Genomic DNA, 21128 nt, shown 5'->3' with positions numbered 1-21128 from the left:
CCCTTGCACAACTACCTCATTTAACCCCTTATTACCCATCTCCTACAGGAAGGATGCCACTAGGCTCCTCTATATACGACAAGCCCTGTTGAAAACATGTAGATAGGCAGTTCAGCTTACAGAATTTTGATTTGCTGCTATTGCTGTACACAAAAAAACAAACACGCAGACTAGTATCAATATTGTTTGCTACTTAAATCTATTAGTGAGCTACCACTTTGCCAAACACACACAACCAATGGATCGCAAAGCTCAGCAATCTTGCTACATTGAATCACGAACAATGATGGACAATTGTACAACTATATTGAGAAGGTAGTTCCATAGACATCCCATCCTCAATGACGGGAATCCAGCACAAATACCTCTACCAATGGGGGGAACAAAGACATCAAACGCATCGGAGCATGGATGCTCCAAACCACTCAGTTCCCTCACTTAAAACTAGATTTTCCTTCCTTCACTATTACTGGATCAAAATCCTAGAACACAGCGTAACTGTACCATATGGATTACAGCGTTTAAGGGGGCAGAACAAAAACCCTTCAAAGGTAATTAGGAATAGGAAACAAATGCTGGCCAGGCCACTTACATGCTATAAAATATTTTTTTAAATTCTCTGAACTTTTCCATTTTAAAGCATCGTGATCTTGGTTATCCATCAACACAAGATATTATTGAGTCCTATGGCTCAGGCAAGTGAAATTGCTGCCATGAAAATCTTATCAAATCAGCCCCAAATATCAAACAAAAATTTCTGTGACCAGACATGGCAAAATTTTAAACTCTGTACATTGAGGATCATGGCTCTGTTCTGTATGATAACTGCATCTGCAATGAGCATTTTCCTCTGTACTTTTGTTTTTAATTATTTCATGTGTTATAATCCATGTCAATGCTTACTGGACAAGTCAGATCTCAAATTGAAACCTGACCACAAATTTTATTTTTCTTTTCATTCATTAGGTCACTCATTTAAAATACTCACAACAGGCTGCCAATGTATTTTAACAAAACATTTCTCCATAAGAAAAACTATATTGAAGAACAATTGGAATGATTACATTGCAAATATCAAGAAGAAAAAAATCATCCCTTTTACCTTAAGGGCATTCAAACCTTTGAAGCATCACAACTATCCCATGCTTCTTGTTCAGCTGGCACAGCTATTATTGGTTTCCTTTTAGCAAATTTCTGCTGAGCGTTCACTCAACGCTATTTTCTTCAGCTAATGCCACATAGACCCTTAAAACAAACTTCTTATGTATCACTTAACATTGACTCCCTAAACTCACATCTTAAATGGGCCTTGTAGAATGTCTTCCTCCGACACTCCCGAAGCCTTCTACTTGTGGAGTTCCCTTCTAAAACAACTCAAGACTTCTCCCCAGCCCAGACTATTTGAACAGTGCTACTATCAGCGCTTTTGCTGTTCTGAATAAGGTCTCTCGGGATGATTCTGCTTGTGGTCTTCTCTCACGCTCAGGCAATCATAAAACTCAAATCAACAAACAGCTTAACAATCTCTTCCCAGGTGGATGGATGGTAATTTAGCTTAGATCACATGATTTCTTGTAAATATTTGAATTCATCTGTTCAAGTTTTTTTAAAATTTGTTTTAAGAAGAGTCAAAACTTCACAGACCTGAAAAGACTCATTTTCCTCCACTTTAGAACCCAAGTTTCCAAATTACAATATTTTACGTAATTTCATCTCACACAGAACATGGGCATCACAAGTTTGTTGCCTGCCTCAACTGACCTTAAACTCAGTGGTCAGCAATGCAGTTATGAGTCAACCACAATGCTACGGGGATCTGGAGTCACACATAGGGTAGAACAGATAAGGACAACAGATTTCCTTTTGTAATGAGCATTAGTGAGTCAGGTAGGTTTTTAATGATAATTTATGGTAGTTTCATGGTCACCATTAGTGAGGCTTACTTTGAATTCCAGAATTTATTAAATTGGTGAGATTCACAATGGAAATGCCGATAGTAGAACTGGTAATTTGTATTCGGTTGCAAGTTCTCCCTATCCTGCTCCATTCCCTCCGTCTACCATTGCACTTGCAAAGAGGCAGACACAGTAGATCTAGTGCTCATGTCTTGAATATACATTTTTTTTTAAAAAAAAACAAAAAAAAACTTATGTATGAAACATTAGTGCATACATCAAGGGCAGTATTTATTACCCAACATCAACTCTTGAGAACACTGACAAATCAACCATTGTACTTGGTACTGTGGAGCCAAATTCACATGTAGACCAGACAAGGCAAGGACACAGATTTACTTCACTAAGGATATTAATGAACCAGATGGGTGTTTACAGTAGTGAGCAACTGTCAGCTTTAGTATCCATCGCCAATTTTTTTGTTAAACCATTTGAATTAAAATCCTCTATCATGCATGGATATGAACCAGTGAACATTAGTCTGGTCAACTGGATTGTTAGTCCAGACATATTATCATTGAGTCAGCAACTCCATACACTAATATAGATCTGATGTTAATTGCAGCACCACCACAAGCTACAAGGCAGAGGCCAGCTTTCTCAGTATGCAATAGGAATTCAGTAAAGATCTCCTTCCGTTTATGGTTTATTAGACAGGGCAATGGCTTTGGTCACTACCCGATTAAAGAATAAGGGAATTAAATTTAATATTGGTATTTTCAGGAAATTCATTTAAGAGACCAGCACTCGAGTAGAATCTACAAAGTTCAACTAATGTAACTATTAAACATTGCAGTAACATCAATTATGGTCAGACTAATCCTGTGGGTCTTGCTGTCTTTATAAGACAAAACGCCACTGTTAAGAATAGAGGCTACTTACTAGAAGAAACTAATGCACCATCAAGGCCATCACCCTACCATCACAGCAGAAAAATTACATCAGAGCAGCATTAATTCTTTCAGGGATCAATATAAAGAACGCAATTATACCATACAAGTGTTCAAACAGCCTGCATACATGATAAATTACTACTAGCCTACGCAGTATCATAACTGACAGGGGAATTGCACATACTCTAATTCCAGGAATGAAATAACTGATATCGCAAACAGTAGCTCATCAACAAAAAGAAAAATTTACAATGTTAAAAAGCAAAAGAATAAATAAGATAACACACTTAGAATTAATGAGGATTACTGAGCACTACCTTAATAAGTACACAATGCTGCTTCCATTGGAATATGATTTTTTTTTAAAATACAAAAATGGGACAAAATGGAAGATTGCTTTTACACAGCTCCCAATGACTGGGAGAAGGATAGATCAAAATATTTTTATTTAATACACTTACGGTTTCGGCTATGAATGGTAGGGAAAGAAAATGTGGCAATTTGACAGGATCAGAGCTCCCATCAGTAATGCACACGAAGGGCAGAGGTCCTGCATAAAAGCATTCCACTACTTTGGAGGATGATCATAATTCTATAAAATAGAACATTACTAGTGAGCATGCTCCACAGCGAAGGAAAAAACCTTTCAGAACCAGGTTACAGGAGTCGCTAGCCAGTCTTCTCACTGGGGGTATTTTGCCCATGAAAAATTGCATTTAAAGCCAATTTCCTTCTCCTATCATATTCTTAATTCATCATCCCAAATTGCTACTGCCACAACCACCAACAATGACAAAGATGTAACTTCATTATGTACCATAAACCTTTCTCTCCTGATGTAAGACACTATGTATAGCTGTACTGCTTGAGAAAGAGAAGAAAAACACAAAAAGCAAACTATGTCCTATTGGGACAAGAAACTGGGAAACAGTATGCCATTCTGAGCAGGCTTCACAAAAACGTTCAGCTATCTTTTCAGATACTAATCAATTGATGTGCATTTCAATATTGTTTTCCTTTCTGAATTGTATTTCTCAATAGGCACAAGAGCAAAATATAAATCATCTGAATATTGTACCTTACAGAAATCATGCAATGCTAAAAAACAACCTTCCCTGCACTGAATGGATAAACAAATTAGAATTAACTCATTTTCACAGATTAAGGCAAACTGCAGATTTTAATTTTTAAAATTTTCATTCCTTAAAATAGAAGAGCTTTGTAGCAACTGCAAAACTTATAGTCCTTGTTTAAAGTTTATAACTAAGATACGTTAAGCAGAAAGTCTCAATTCCAGACAGTAATGCAGTGTTTCAATAGAAACAGAATTTTTAAGAAGTATTTGATTATGTTAAAAGTTCAGTTTAATTAAATAATGCTTTTTACTTGCTTGAGTAGATCACCTGATCATGTAGCTAATACAATTGTAGTTCCATTTAAATATTTTGTAATCATTGTAACAAGTTAAAATCTAACTTTAGACATTTAGAACTATAAGTATCCACAAGACTATATACAAGAAATAAATTCTGGTCATTTAGTTTTAATTTTGGAAATTTATACAGGGGGAAATTGGTAGGACATAGTGCTATCTTTTTACAATTTTACAGACACATCCACAAACAAGGAAGCAACACTTCCCTCCAGTTTGAAGTAGTCATAGCAATTGACAAGCGAGATTATGTCACACAATGCCTCAGAAATAAAGGTCAGTTGCAGAGGGCAAAAACAATTGGAAAAGATAAGTGTCCAAGAAAAGAAAGGACAAGACAGAAATATCCTTTTCAGACAAAGCTCAACACTATAATGCTTTTTCCATGTAAACTTCCAGCTCCATTTTGACCAATCTGACCCAAGAACAAAAAATGCTTGAAGTAGTCAAACGCCAGACAGCATCTGTGAGGACTAAGTTTAGGTGTTTCATGTCAATGACCTTCTACCAGAACCAAACGAAATAATTATTAATCAAATAAGAATTTCAGAAGGAAATTCTTTGATCAGCTGATTAGAAATATGAAGCTCACCAACACCGGGAGTGGCTGAAATATAAAAGTAGAATTGAAAGGATGCTGGACAAACATAAGCAAGGAGAACACAGATTAAAAAACTGACAAGAATTGGATGAGTGACAAAAAGGAGGCTCACGTAATGCGTAAACACTGACAAGATTGGTAGGGCAGTCTGGCCTGTTCTGTGCTGTATATCCCTTGTCAATTATCCCTTCATTGATCTGTATTTTTATTCTCTGGTCCTATTTCTAGCCACATGAACAAATCATTGGACATCGGGAGTCTTCAGTAATGAGTAAATTAAGATTAGGTAGTACTGAGCCAAATGACTAAACATGCCCTTAGTTTGACCCTGTACTGTGACTGGCCAGGAAACTTAGTTGGGAAAAACAGTGAGACAACATAACTGACTTTAGACTTTCTGGAATGGGTGAAGAGGCAATATATCAGCCAAACCCTATTATTTTCTGAAATCTACTGCACCCTTCTGGAAAAAGGGTTAATCTAATTATAGGTATTTGATCCATAAGCCAGGGGTTGGATGTTGAAACGCTACAATTGTAAATTATTAGACGATGTTCAATAGACCTAGTAATTTGCAGGCGTTCACCGTAAAAATTACTGGACTGTCATTAGAAAGCTTACCAATTCTTAGTGCCCTCTGAAGTGGCTTGGCAGGTTACTCAGCTGTAAAACAACTGCTACAGAAGGATAACCAAGGAAGAGCAATAAGTGAGACATTACCAGCATCGCCTACATATCAAGAACCGGAACAAAAATGGAGGAGACTCAAAAAAGCCAAAAATGGGGAACTACTTCTTTGTTTTTCACAACAAAATGTCTGTCGCGAACACGTCTGATTTTCAGAAGCCAGTAAGGCTCAGCACATTAAAATAACATGAGACTTCGTCAAAATTCCCATTTGGTAAAGCCACCTTTTGATAAACTGGCAGCACTTTTTATATGGAGGGAAACACGAGTCATATGCACTCTAAAGTCAAGTCCAAAAGTCACACTATTTAAACATACTAGCATTAAACGGAGACATTCATGCCCACAATTCCTCGCATGGCAAGTGTATCATAACATAAAAAGATGACAGGTTTAAAAAGGTGCCCACATCAATCCCACTAACCAATTCAGTTATAGCAGGAAGCAAGCTGTAATTGTGACTTTCAGTCAAGGACAAAAGTGACATGACAAAGAATGGCATGTAAACCTTGAATGGATTTTTAAAAAATAGTCAATGCAAAATACGAAATACATTTTTTTGGTAGCTTTTCAAGCCGAAGGAATTAGACAGCTGACTGCACTGCTGACTTGCAAGTTTGCAGGTTTCTCAGATGATCAATCACCAGGCACTCAGGTAGTAAGACAACCCAGAGAGGCACTATCCATGACATGAAAGTGCTGGCCTGATGGTAGTAATACGTTTTGCAGTTGAAATCTAACAGCGTTTCTTGCATGTGCTCCAGATTATTTTCTTGATGTCTTCATTGAGGATGTTAAATACTGCCAGAGGCAATGAAACTGTCCCAGTGCAGCAGAAGCACATGGTAAGAGGCCACATTTCAGCTCTGTTCATGTTCAATATAAAGGTTTATTACAGGCCTTTGTCCTATTCAGTATAATGTTACAAAAAAAAAAGGTTCTGAAGGTTTTAATCAGCAAATCCACAGATGAGCGCAAGATCTCTTTGGAAAGGAGTAGGGGTAACATAATACTTACAAATATTACCACACACACCCTCTGCCAGTTAATACTGCAATGGACCAATTCTACCTAACCCACTAACCTTTAGCAGATTGCGCCAAGTTGGGTTTGTTGAAAACACTCCAGCTATGAGAGATTATAGGTTTAGGCATCACACTGTACAGTCAGTCATTCAGACAAAATGTTGAGACCTTAAGAATTGCTCCCAAGATTCAGATGTATGTTAAAGACATACTGAAACACTTCCTTGTTATAATATTTGAATTCAATGGTTGCTACACCTTACACAACACTGGACTGCAAAACTTCTCAACAATTCCAATTAAACAATAATTTCATTATTAGGTGGGGTAGGAAGTGGCAAAGCAGCACTCTAATAATGTCCAATGCAGTAACTTTGTACATCATTACATATTTTACCAAAAGTTGCAAAGACAAAGTCAGCAGATACATGGGGACCCCACCACAGCAAGCTCCTCAAATTTCACATCATCTTGTGAGTGCATTGACAGCCCTTCAATATCACTGCCAACATTCTGGAATTCCCTCCCTAACACAAAAAAAGTGTGGTGTATCTAGACCTCATGAAAACAAAAGTAATTAAAGCAATAAAGCCTAGTCTTGCCAGCAACGTGCTCACATCCCATAAACAAATAAAACAGTTCCACCTATCCTGTTTCATTTTTATCTCCAAAGGAGCTATCTGCTCCCACTTCCTGTTGTTTCTCGGCATCTATGAACATTTTTCATCAACCATTGAATTGCCACTAATGAATGAGTTTATTGTAACTTCCATACTCTAATAACATTGTATAGAAAAAAACTTCTACATCTCCAAGTAATATTTTTATTATAAATCCTGAAGTTATTCCCATTTGCTACTGACCAAGTTAAATCAAAAATTTCAAACCTTCACAAACTTAATAGTTTTGAAGTATTCGAATATCAGCCCCTCATTCTCTGCTGAAAACCATCTTTGTAATTCCGACAGTTTCAAATCACAACTGTCCCTTCATCTCAGCTATCATCCAAGTTCATCTAGGTTGCCTATTTTCTATTTTTAAGTAGGCCTCAAAACTGCAAATACCATACCCAAGTTGATGCAATTTTATCGATTTAATACTATTCATGCTTTTTTGTATTTGCTGCTATGGTAGATCATATGCAGATTTCCATTTTTTAAAAATTCAACCTAGAATTCTGCTCAAGATCAGTATAACCATACATTTGTTAGACAGCTTTCTAATGTTATCATTCAGCATTACTGGTGTTCCAAAATGCCAATTTAAGGCTAATTAACTACAGTTAACTGAATTATCACTTTCCTTTATTAAAACAAGGGTGGGGCCCTCTTGTGGTGCAGTGGTAGTATTCCTACCCCTGAACCAGGAGGCCTGGGTTCCAGTTCCACCTGATTCAGAGGAGTCTCATAACATCTGAGCAGGAGGTTTAGAAAATGCCTCAATCAATTTAATGGAGGGTTCTTCTGGTGTGGTGGTAGCATCCCTACCACTAGACCAGGAGGCCCAATTTCATGTCCCACCTGCTCGAGAAGTAGGTGTTGCCTTCTGCGATTGATTCTCAACCTACGAATAGAATTGTGTCCCTACTTCTAAATCAGGAGGCCTGGCTTCGAGTCCCACCTGCTCCAGAAATGTGTATGAGCATATCTGAACAGACTGACTAGAAAACATCTATGAATGGATTGTTTTTATGGCACACAGTGGTAAATCCCCATCTCTGAGCCAGAAGATCCAAGTTCAAGTCCCACCTTTCCCAGCAGAGGGCACAGCATGTCTGAACTGGATGATTAAAATTACTGTAGCTGGGAGGAATGACAGATCTCCTCATCGTTATAAGGAGCTCTTGCAAAGCCACGGTGGTGTTCCTAACTCTGAACCAGAAGGCCTGAGTTTAAGTACCACCTTGTTCACAGGTATGTAATAACATCTGAACAGGATGGTTAAAAAACACCTATGAATGAATGGACTTATTAAGCACCATTAAAACAAAGAAAATTCCAAAGTGCAGAGTTACAGAAGCATGGGGAAAGCAATGCCAAATCATGGAAGAACTAAGGGGAAACATTCAACAACTTGTTGAACAAGTAACTATTAAGCGGCGGTTAAAAACAGTCAAAAGGATATTGCAAGACAGATCCAGAGTGTATGACCAAGGCAACCAAAGGCTGTGCATCCAAAAGGAAGAACCTTATTCAGTGACAAAACTTTCAAGTGCCTGTGTGTGGTCGTAAATGTTAAGAACACAAGTCCCAATATTACATAGATCACAATCTAAATTTCCTGTACAGAGCACACACCCTAACCTGGAGCACCTTTCAGTAGTAGTTTCTTACTAAAAAACCAAGTCACTTGAGCTGCAGCTTGAAGTTCACACTTTCAAAACTGCTAGTGTTTTGAAAGATTTATGATAAACTGTACACTCATTACAACCTCAACTTATTGCTCACATTGAGGACTTGGTGGATCAGAAAATTGGGTAGGTTTGTTTGAACTCTTTCGGCAGTTGTCAATCTAGTGGAGTTCAAAAAGTGAGTTCATCAATCCAAATTTAGCACCTTCCTGAGCTCTGAAAAGAAGAAATTTTGCCCGCACCTTGTGTGCCCTCCAGAAGACATACTACAGGGCCAAGAGCAGCAGCAAAGCTGTGCTCTTCGTAATTCAGTGCCACCTTTGCCTAAGAGCAGTTGCTTCAAAGTTACTTGGCAATTTCTTTCCAACTCTAGGTCGATGAAATTTGTGGTACATAAAAGCATTTCCAAACAAAAGCCAAAAAGCCACATGTTTTCTTCGACAGTGTCTTAAATTACACAATTCCTCTAAAATTATAAGAGATTATTTATCAGGGTTACACAATAGTTCCCAGCAAAACTCCATCATGCTGCTCAATTTAACTTGTTGTAATCAAGGAAATGAGTCCTTAAGAATATTTATAGCTGTATTTCCAAATCATCAGCTCAAAAACAGGGCAGGAAGCAGTAGAGTCATACAGTACGGAAACAGACCTTTCAGTCCGATTCATCAGCGCCAACCAAACACCCCAATCTGACCTAGTCCCATTTGCCAGCATTTGGCCCATACCCCTCTAAACCTTTCCTATTCATGTACCCATCTATATATCTTTTAATTGTTGGAATTCTACCGTCTCGCATACTTTCTCTAGCAGCTCATTCCATACAGGCATCACCCTCAAATCTTTCCCCTCTCTCCTTGAACCTATGCCCTCTAGTTTTGGACTCCCCTACCTGGAGTAAAAGACCCATGATTATTTACCCTATCCATGCTCATGATTTTTATGAGCCTTTATAAAGGTCACCCCTTTAACACTCTAGGGAAAAAAATCCCCAGCCTATTCAGCCTCTCCCTATAGCTCAAACCCTCCAGTCCCAGCAATACCCTTGTAATTCTTTTCTGCACCCTCTCAAGTTTAACAACATCTTTCTATAGGAGGGCAACCAGAAGCGTACATAGTATTCAAAAAGTGGCCTCACCAATGTCCTGTAGAGTCACAACACGACATGCCAACTCCTATCTATACTGAATGCACTTTCCAATGAATGCAAGCGTACCAGATGCCTCCTTCACCACCCTGTCTATCTGCGACTCACTTTCAAGGAACTATGCACCTGCATCGGTAGATCTCTTTGTTCAGCAGCACTCCCCAAGGTCCTACTATTAAAGAGTTTAAGTCCTACCCTGGTTTGCCTTACCAAAATGCAATAACCACCATTTATCTAAATTAAACTCCATCTGCCACTCGGCTCATTGGCCCATCTGATCAAAGTCATATTGTACTTGAAGATAATCATCTTCACTGGCCACTACACCACCAATTTTGGAGTCATCTGCAAACTTACTAACCGTACAACCTATATTAACATCCAAATCATTTACATAAATGACAAAAAGCAGTGGAGCCAGTACCGATCCTTGCAGTACACCGCTGGTCACAGGTCTCCAGTCCAAAAAGACCACCCTCTCTATCACCACCTTCTGTCTCCTACCTTCAAACCAATTTTGTATCCAATTGGTTGGCTTCCCCTGGATCCCATGTGAGCTCACCTTAGTAACCAGTCTACCATGTGGAATCATGTCAAATGCTTTGCTGAAATCCATCTAGACAATGAAGACAGAATGGTAGACAATCTTGTTTGTCACCTCTTCAAGAAACTCAATCACATTAGTGAGGCATGAGTTCCCATGCACAAAGCCATGTTGATTATCCTTAATCAGTCCATGCTTTTCCAAATATATGCAAATCCTATCCCTCAGAAGCCACTCCAACTTACCCACCACTGATGCAAGGCTCACCCATATATAGTTCCAGCTTTTCCTTCCAGCGTCTCAAATAATTGCACCACATTAGCCAACCTCCAGTCTTCCAGCATCTCACCGTAGCTACCAATGATAAAAATATCTCAGCAAGAGGCCCAGCAATGTCTTCCCTTGCTTCCCACAAAGTTCAGGAAATACCTGATCAGATCCTGTGGATTATCTACATTTTTGTGTTTTAAGACCTCCAGCATCTCTTCTTTGATAATATGAACTCTTTTCAAGATATCACTATTTATTTCCCCAAGGTCCCTGGCTACCCATGTCCTTCTCCATAGTAAATACTGATGCAAAATAATCATTTATCATCTCACCCATCTCCAGTGGCTCCACACAATCGGCCATGCTGATCTGTAAGTGGCCCTATTCTCGCCCTAGTTACTCTTTTGGCCTTAATGTATTTATAACATCTCTTAGCTTTGACAAATAACGTTAAGGAGAAACTTGTCTCACATCCCCTTTTTAACCTCCTGATTTCCTCAAGTACGGTCTTACTGCCTTTATAATCTTCTAGGGATCCCAGCTATCTATACCTTATATAAGCCTTTTTTGTTTTCTCGACCAGAGCCTCAATTTCTCTAGTCATCTAGCATTCCCTACATGTACCAGTCTTACCTTCACACTAACAGGAACATACCGTCTCTGAACTCCCATTAACTCATTTTTAAAGGCCTCCCCCACTTCCCAACTGTAACTTTACCTGCAAATAGCCTCACCCAACCAACTTTTGAAAGCTCCTGTCTAATACTGTCAAAATTGGTCTTGTTCCAATTTTGAACTTTAAGTTTTTGGTCAGTTCTGTCCTTTTCCATGACTATTTTAAAACTAATAGAATTCTGATCACTTGCCCCAAAGTGCTCCCCCACTGACACCTTAGTCACTTGCCCTGCCTTATTTCCCAATAGAAGGTAAAGTACTGTTCATTCTGCAGTAGTTACATCCATATATTAAATAAGAATTTTTCTTGTACACACTTAAATTCCTCCCCATCCAAGCTGTAGAGAAAGAATTAGAGGTTGTTCCAATGCAGTTCCAAAACACATGCAATAAACTAGGATCTCCTCAAGCTGCCACCCCCTCCATCAATGCCGAAATTTGCAAAAGTTCGCTGCACAGAAAAGAAAATATTGCTCCACTTTACATGAACAGCTGACAATACAATGTGGAGCTGGAGGAACACAGCAGGCCAGGCAGCATCAGACGAGCAGAAAAGTTGACATTTCGAGTCGGGACCCTTCTTCAGAAATGGGGAGAGACAACACAACTGGGAAATAGACAGAGTGAGGAGGGGTGGGGCTGGAGAAGGTAGGTGGGATGGTGATAGGTGAACACAGGGAGGGAGTGATGGAATAAAGAAAAGCTGTTATCACCAGCAGGAAGGTTGGCAACTAGCGAACAGAAATTTAAGATAATTGTTGAGGGGAAATAAAAAAAAAAGAGTGCAGAGAATGAAGCAAGGACATTTTTGTAGAAAAGCATACAATATTACGAGTATTTGAAATGTGTCTGTAAAACTGGTGGATGCATATTCAGTGACTTTACGAGGGAATTATACATGTATGGGATTTGCAGGGTAGTGAGCAGCGCAGGACGATGGAGCTAATTGAACAGCTCTGCTCAAAATAGGCCAGATGACTTCCTCTTCTGCTATATGATTCTGTAAAAATGTTCACCATAACATTTCATGGAAATTAAATGTCTAGGCTCCAATTAGTTCAACCACCTGCTGACCTCTCCAAATTCAAGTCTTCTGTAATTTTAATAGCAAGAATTCTCTAAATTTACTTTGATTACAAACTGGAGAAGAGACTTAGAATGCCCATCAAGTCATTTCATGTACTGCTCAACTTTAGATGTTGTCATGAAACTTTACTGAATTTAGTTACCAGTCTCAAATTATTGCTCAGTGCATGGTTTGGGCCATGAATTTAATCGTGTTAGTTCAATTCAAGATATAGTACTGTACAAAATATAGTCAAAACGCAGTGCTTCAATGGTGGGTCAGGATAAACTCTGGGTGACTTTGTGATTAAGTGCAATGTTGGATGTGGTCCTGAATTATGCAAATCACAAGGTGCAAATTCCTTAGCCTGAACTTAAGACTGTTCTTCTCTCTACAACAGAAGCAACAAACTGCCTTCAGGAGTTTTTGGTAAATTGCAGCTGAAAAGTGTTTCTGTGGATATCCCATAAAGACAGGTCTCCACTGTTTTAATTTTCATGTTGAAGGAGGAGCACTCGAAGTCTATTGTGTGACTAATAGTTGGCACCAGTTTAAGAGTACCTCAACAAAGCCATTAACTTCAAAAAACAAGAGAAAGGGGATTAAAAGTTGACACAGAGTAACAGATGACTGTCAAATTTTAAACAAACAGCATTGTTATAAATAGAAACCAGAAATGCAGAACTTCAACCAAGATATCTGCACAATTTTGTTTCTCCATAAAAAAGTCCAAGTTCCTAGGATTTTACAACCATCCAGGCTGTATTCTCATAGCTTGCATTGAAAACTTCCATGTTTTCAGGCCTGCTAATATACTTTGACTGATAAAAACAGACAAAAGAAATAAGAAACGTGCTTAGGTTTCTCTGTTATCTCAAGGCTTCTTTGAGAGATGTCTCTGGCACATTAACTTGCAAATTGCTCTCTCTGACCACCACCAGTGAGAGTCACACCCAGCAGCAAAATTATTTTGGAATTACAGCTCAAAATGCTTTCACCAGATACACTGCAAATGAGATTAACATTTATAATTATACTGTAGGTTTATGGTGCAGTTTCTAAAGGTTTTTTTAAAATTGACTTTAAAAAGTTGCAGTAAGTCAATACACATCAAATACTGCAAAAGTACATATAGACATCCTGCTTCTATCACACAACTAAGATATTAAATCAGTGTTTTCAGCGGCATAAATATTCCACCTCAAAGCATTATTACATAATTACAGGAAAAAGGTAGTAAATAAAATACTGTTAGATACAAACTTTACACCACGAGTAACTTTATCTGCTCAGCCATATAGTACTCCAGCTCAAAGCTGCACTGCAGCAGAAATCCTAACCACTGAGCATGCCAAGAGAAGATTGAATTATAAAGCTGTTAATTGAACCACCTCCCGCAACCAAAGAAAGCCAAAACACATACTTCAACTCTGCCTCAGATTTGCAAGTTCAAGTTCATGGGCAATACCCACATTCTCAAATATGTTGCTAATTGTTATTCTCAATAAGTAAGCCCAAAAGTATGATTTTTTTTCAAAACGATGTACAAGCCAAACTTGTCCCTCAACTGTTCCTGCTACAGTCATCCAACATTCCATGGAAAAGCATCTGCATTGATACCAGACAAGGATAATATTATATTCCAAGGGAATGCACCCACTGTTAAACACTTGCTATTTAGATGGATATATGAATATAAACACATGGTCACTTGAAAAAGGTTCAGTACAATATCCAATTTCTCAAAATCTTGCCCCAGCAAGAGATGAACATTTTGAATTTAAGTGGGGACTGCAACAAAATATAGAACAACACCAGAATATTGGCTAGCACAATTTTCAATATCACATTAAATATGGCTTGTGATAGCATTTTAATTTACCTTTCCCATTGCTGAAGGCACCTGCAAGCATCAGCCCCATTTTCTGGTTCAAAAATACCCAATGATACCAACAGTTTAATCGCTGAACCATCAAATTATTACTGTTCTCATAAACGGTACTCTGAAACCAGTAAATACATTTAAAAATACGCTTTATTTACTAGGTTGCCAACAAGGGCAACCTTTTCGTGCCTGGACACGTAGGGCTCCCAAGCCTTAAACTGACCAGTGAAGGTAGACTGACTTGAAGGTAGAGAACACCCTAGCAAATTTCCTAATTATGGTGTCAAGGAAGGGAGCTCATTCAACTGCTTCATTTCAAAAAAACGTAAATTGGAGTGCAGGATGGACCCCATTAATACACAGGGAAATTCCTACATGTAACCACACATTCAAATAAAGCATTCATCTACATATTGGAAATATGAAAGGGTTAAGATGCCAAGTGCCATACCATCAAAAACACAGAACTCAACAAATATGCTTCTGAGATGTGGGCCGAGCTGCGATTCCATTGCTACACCATCTGTTTGAGCCTACAAAGGCGCTGTTAAAATAGAGTCCAACTGTACAAATTGCTGAGTTCATAAGTTCAATGATCATTTATACCCACAATGATTGCTGGTCTAGACCACCATAACAGTGCTGTAGCGCAGACACTTTTGGCTTCTTGGAGCAGTCCTTTTGTGACTAGATTAGCATATGGACACTGCATTGCTATTGATATGCAAAAATGGAACAGGTTTTTATCAAATGTGAAGGAATCCTTCGTTGTGAATGTGGTGTATTGCACAAAACTGGTTGTAGCAATTCACCCAACCATTTGGCCAGTTCTTGTATTACAGAAGCAGCATAAAGGGACTTTTATTAATGTAAAATTTAAACAATGCTTGGCAGTTAACTGTTAGCTGTCAGTTATCTGGTGGATTCTCCTTAGCAATGCCTCTACCAATTACAGCCCACTGACCAACTAAATACTGTATAATTGTTTTGCACTTGTGCTGCTATTTCTTAGAAACGGTGTCGAGTGAAAATCAGAAAGCTTTGACAAGAATTCAACTTTTGCAAAACACTCAAATCTGCTGCAAAAATTCAAATGTTTAAAAATGTTACTTTCAACATAATCCCACCCTTACAAAAAGTGTAACAAAACTATATCAAACTGCAGCTTAGATGCAGGATGCTCTGTCTTTACAAGAGCACAATCATTCTAGGATAATGGGGAAGTGAATATGTTTACATTCAACATGTTCCACATAAAAGGATCATTAAATAGTCATTAATGCAACAATTTCTTCAACGAACGTTCATTTCTGCTGACATGAGCAAACAGGACTTGCATGAAGTGCATAATCATACTACAAACATGAAGGCAAATGGTTGATTGGGGCTCACCTTTCCAGTTCCAATTTAATCTTTCCAGTCAAGGCTGTCTGTTATTGCACAGGCTGCGCCTAATCTTAAAAATGCACACAAGTTGAGAATTAATGCAATAAGCCCTGCAATAAGTCTGACCAAATCAACAGGAAGGGATTCTGCAGTACTCAATACTTAGATCTAAAAACATAAGCCTCAGGTCAGATCACTTGCTGCATTAACAGAAAGATTGTAAGAAAACAGCAAGCAGAGTAGATACAAGACAAATAAAACAGAAAATGCTCAAGTATAAAACAAGTCAATCAACATCTGATTCAGAGCAAAGACAACTCTGATGTCTCAGACATATAATCTCATCACAGCAAAAACTAAGGCTGCGAAGCAAAATACACGAACTCACCTTGCCATCTACTTAAATTCATTGACACAGATATTTCCTAAAAGGCAATTAATAGAGGCCAGTACAGGAAACTTCCAGGACAGGCACCAGTAACACATGAATATATTCACTGATCCATTCCAATATGTTGTCAGTAAAGATGCTGCTGTCAGTTCAGCCATTTAAAAGTTGACTTTGATCAAGTGACTCATGAAAATAGGGACTGGCTTTAAAACAATTTGACTAAAATGGTTTAGGAAGTGAATACATCTCTATTGTGGTATTGTGTCCAAAACCCAAAAATTCAATTCCAAGTCCGCATTAAGCTAGCTTTTCTCAGTCTGTTTGACATTTGGAATATGACAATTCATCAACTGCCCAAGGAAAGGAATCACTCTTTCTTTGCTTTTCTCGGGGTGGTTGGGGGGAGGAGTAGAAAAGAGGAGAGATGGGCTATACTCAAACAATTAGAAATGGACGAGGAACCTGCTAAACTGGATTGCAATTGGTCACACATGTCCTGGAATACACTATGGCTGTCAGTGTAGCACAACTTCAGAAGTGATTGGTAAACTGGGGAAAGCAAAGAAATTCAACATTAAAATCAGTCTTCTTAAACCATAAGATATGCAATGTCCATTTTTATGCTTTTTAAAAATTGCACTTTGCTTACAATAAGCCACAATCTTGAAACATCTTTGCTGCTCATCTCCAAGTACAACGGGTGTGCGCATGAGGGGGATCCAGGAAGTGGATAACAAATGTCTGATGTTACGACTGGTCACATCTAAATAGACCTCACCCTCAGAAATGAAATTATGCCTCTTTCAATAATCAGCTCCACACCTATCTTTGTACTGAATTAAAGCCTTAAAGTCATACAACTAACCTGCATTAGTTTAAATTAATAACTGTTCCTATACAATATTTGTTATTCAAGTACAATTCAGACAAAAGGGATCCAACATTCTCTTCTCCAATTATTCCATTTTCTACTGTTAAAAACGTGATCAGTGCTGGGACTATAATAACTCGGCCAAGTAATCCTCATGTAAATGTATGAAGTAAATGAGAAGCAGGAACACAGACCATAGAACCCCTTCCATTGCCCAGTAAGCAGGAATCGAGTCTGGTATTTATTCATCCTGGTCAGTATGCTATGTTGCACCAGCCTCTGAAACACCAGTTCCTAAAATTAGTAACTGAATATGTAAAAAGTTAAGGCAAGGTCACCAGAGCCCGACCTGACCAAAGATTGCTCTCTCAATAGAGAGAGATTGGTTGTGATTTAACTGAAAGGTCACCATGCCTCAGGCGAGGGGAGAGGGTGAGGACAGTCCTTCATGGTAATCTCAGCTGGTACAGGAATTGAACCCAAACTGTTGGTGTCACTCTGCATCACAAGCTAGCCATCCAGCTAACTGAGCTGACCAACCTCTTTCCTTTCACAAAGGACATTAATAAACCCATACTGTTGACATCTCTCTGCATCACAATTAGGCTGTCCAAAAACTGAAATTGAGACTTATCTTCAACTTCCATAAAGTAACATTCCAAATTCAAACAGATGAATTGATAAGGGTTAAAAGAAACACAACCTACTTATCTCACACACAAGTAATGGGGGGGAAAAAGAATGCCTACATTTTAATTCACTGCTTATTATCCAAACAATAAGATACTGTTGCAACCAAGCAATTACCACACACTCACGGTGAAACTTATCAAGGAGAAGTCTTCCATTCATTTACCAATAAACATCCACGACACATACATAGCAGATCAATGAAAATGTTGTCTCCCTCATAAAACACGTACTCAATCTGTCTAGTCTCAATGAACTACGATTACTCTTGGTGCTGATTTTAAACAAGGGAAAGGCAAGAAGAGAACATGTTTTAAAATTTTTAAGTGTACCTGCACATTGCTAAGCCCAAAGATGTGAAATTTGCAAGTATTGTACCTAAGTTTTAAAAATAACCCATTGTAAGTTAAAAAAAACTAAGTCACTCACTATGCAGACCATTTTGCCCTTCATAAAACCCTAGTAGCAGCTATCCGATTAGCATCCTACTGCCTTATGCACTTACCTGACTCATCACTAATTCATTTATATGAACACAATGAAATGCTCTAGTTCAATTAAACTTTAATTACTGGAATACACAACTAGTGCTGTTAAAAAAAACAGAGCCAGTTGTATGTGGATTCTCTGCTCTGCTACTGACATGAATTCTTGCACCATGTCAATGGGAAACATCCTCCAAAAGAAGATTACACACCCCCAAAAAATATCAGAGAAAAGACAAGGGGGTACTTTCTTGTCTGAAGGTGGTCAGATGGAAGATTTCTGATGCTGAATTAGAAGACCTGGACCATTGCTTTGCATCATTCTGGCTTTCAGATACATCATCCAAGATTCTTTCCTCTTGCTATATACCTTCCCTTCCCCATTACAACCCCATAAAGCCTAATTCAAGAGAAAGTCTTCAAATTAAATATAGGAACAGAAAGGTGATCTATACGTTAACATTTTATACATATTGTTTTTATCAAATTGAAATTTCAATAAAGGTTATTACCACAAGTATATCCTCTGCAGAAATACAGTCACCTTCAGTGCACATTAGTCAATTCAAAAGAAAAAGCATTGAACTTATCTAAATATACTTTCAGAAACTGGAGTCCCAACCACTTTCCTGCCAATAAGTGCTCTGGAAGCCTAATATTGTTGAAATATTTGCAAGGATTGACTTAATGACAAGATTTGATCAGCTTGGGTTTTCCAATTATTACCGAAAAATTTGAGGAGGGTGGGGGGGGTGGGTATGAAAGGTGAGAGATTATCTACAATAATGAGGTGACAGTCAACAAGGAGCAGCAGTCCTTTTCTGAAGAGCATGGTCTGGGTGACATAGTGTGCCTTTTCACATCTGGGGCACTCTAAACACAAGCTTGCATCAATGAGAATGTTCAAATGACAAGAATGAAGAGTGTTATTCGTAAATGGTTCATCAATAGTTCAGAGGGAATCTCACACAATGTAGAGGCTACTGGCATGCAGGACTAGATCCACACCATGGAAGTGAAGAAAGTAAAACTGTGTAAAATCAGTCCTCCCAGTACCACTTCATTGTGAATTTCAGCTCTCTATGGATTTCAGTGTAAAAGGAAAAAAAATCTTCAACATCCCTACCACCAATAACAAACTGCAATTCATGCAGGGACCACTTTAGAGACAGTACAGTTGAAACTGTCAGGAAAATTCACTATCTGAATTTAGAAAGCTTTTATGTGGTACATTCAAAGGGTAGGGAAGGAACAAAAAGCATCACGGGGGAAAAAAAAGAGCTGCCGTAAGCAGAGCCAGTAGGGGACAAAATTCTCCAGGGAAAAGAAATTTAAACAAATTCAAGCCATCACTTTGAACATTGCCCAAAAAGCTAAAGGAAGACATAAATGTTTTTTGAACGTGAACATGAACATGAAGTCACAAAACAGGTTCCTCTTAATTGAGCATCAATGTTTTGGTAAAACAGGCTTCCCAGTCTGGTCAACATTGAAAATACGATGTTGCATCTAAGATTGACTATAAAGGCTTTTTTTAAAAAAACATTTATTCAAATAGCTTAGCAAGCAGTTATACTTTGATGTCAAGGTTAACATCATTCAACTACTTCAATAAACAGTGTAAATGAATATGATACCATTACTAATGGATCTTGAAGAAGTTGTTCAATAAGGGGAGTTGGTCAGACTTGGACAGTCACACTCAATTAGAGCGGTCCCTCATGGAGAAAAAAGTCACATCACACAAACAACACTTTTGGTGGGACCACAAACCACCAACTCAACCATAAAAACCAAATAAAAACCTAAAGAACTGCAGATGCTGTAAATCAGGAACAAAAACAAAGTTGCTGGAAAAGCTCAGCAGGTCTGGCAGCATCTGTGAAGGAGAAAACAGAGTTAACATTTCAGGTCCGGTGACCCTTCCTCAGAACTCTTCCTACTGACTCAACCAAAATCATTTGGGTGTTAACAAACAATAATTTTTTTGTTTGGAAAAATGTTGTTACCTCCATTTAGAAACAGATAACTTTTTTAAAAGGTACTCAAGTTTCCAATCAGTAACAGAGAATCACCCAACAAGATTTCAGGTGAAAATGTTTATTGTTACAAGCAAACTAAAATAAACAAACATTGTCTAAATATTAACTTTCCAGGCACAACTACATTGAATTGCACAAAAAAAAAACTTCCCAAGTTCACATATAACATAATCAATCCTAAAAGACCACCTCTCTCCCATGTGCTGCCTTGGTAGCTTTGCAGTAAACATTCTTTTTCCTCCCGCTCTTTTCTCTACTTCTCAAAAGCTAGAATACAAAGCCCATACACTTTTAGCACACTGCTGTTTTTGCTTTTGTTTGGAGGTAATGAAACCTTCATATATGGTCAACAAGCTTCTTTACTAGGCCCTCTCTTGCCCCCTTACAAACCAAGATAGGTTGTTGCCGGTCAGAATTCAGAACAGGCCATATAACCCCTTCTATTCCTGTCTTTAGTCAGAAGTGTATCCTGCAAGTTATCTAAGAATTCCAGGAGATTTGACCTTGCGCAGCTATCAGCAAGCAGCTGCAGTGCAGGCTTTATGACAGACAGTGAATTTGAAAATTCTGAAATCTGACCGTGTCTGAAGATGGTCAATGTAACTACTCTTGGAAATGTGAGCTCATTGGAGGCTGGAATGATTAAAAACTCAAACTTAATTTTAAAGATTTGGAACGAAGGAAAAAAACCTCACATTTGAAAAAAGGATAGTTATTTTAAACATAGATAATA

Source organism: Rhincodon typus, chromosome 39 (assembly GCF_021869965.1).
Source record: "Rhincodon typus isolate 14 chromosome 39, sRhiTyp1.1, whole genome shotgun sequence".
Lineage (NCBI taxonomy): Eukaryota > Metazoa > Chordata > Chondrichthyes > Orectolobiformes > Rhincodontidae > Rhincodon > Rhincodon typus.
The sequence above is the reverse complement of the archived record's forward strand: the minus strand, read 5'-3'. Positions refer to the sequence as shown.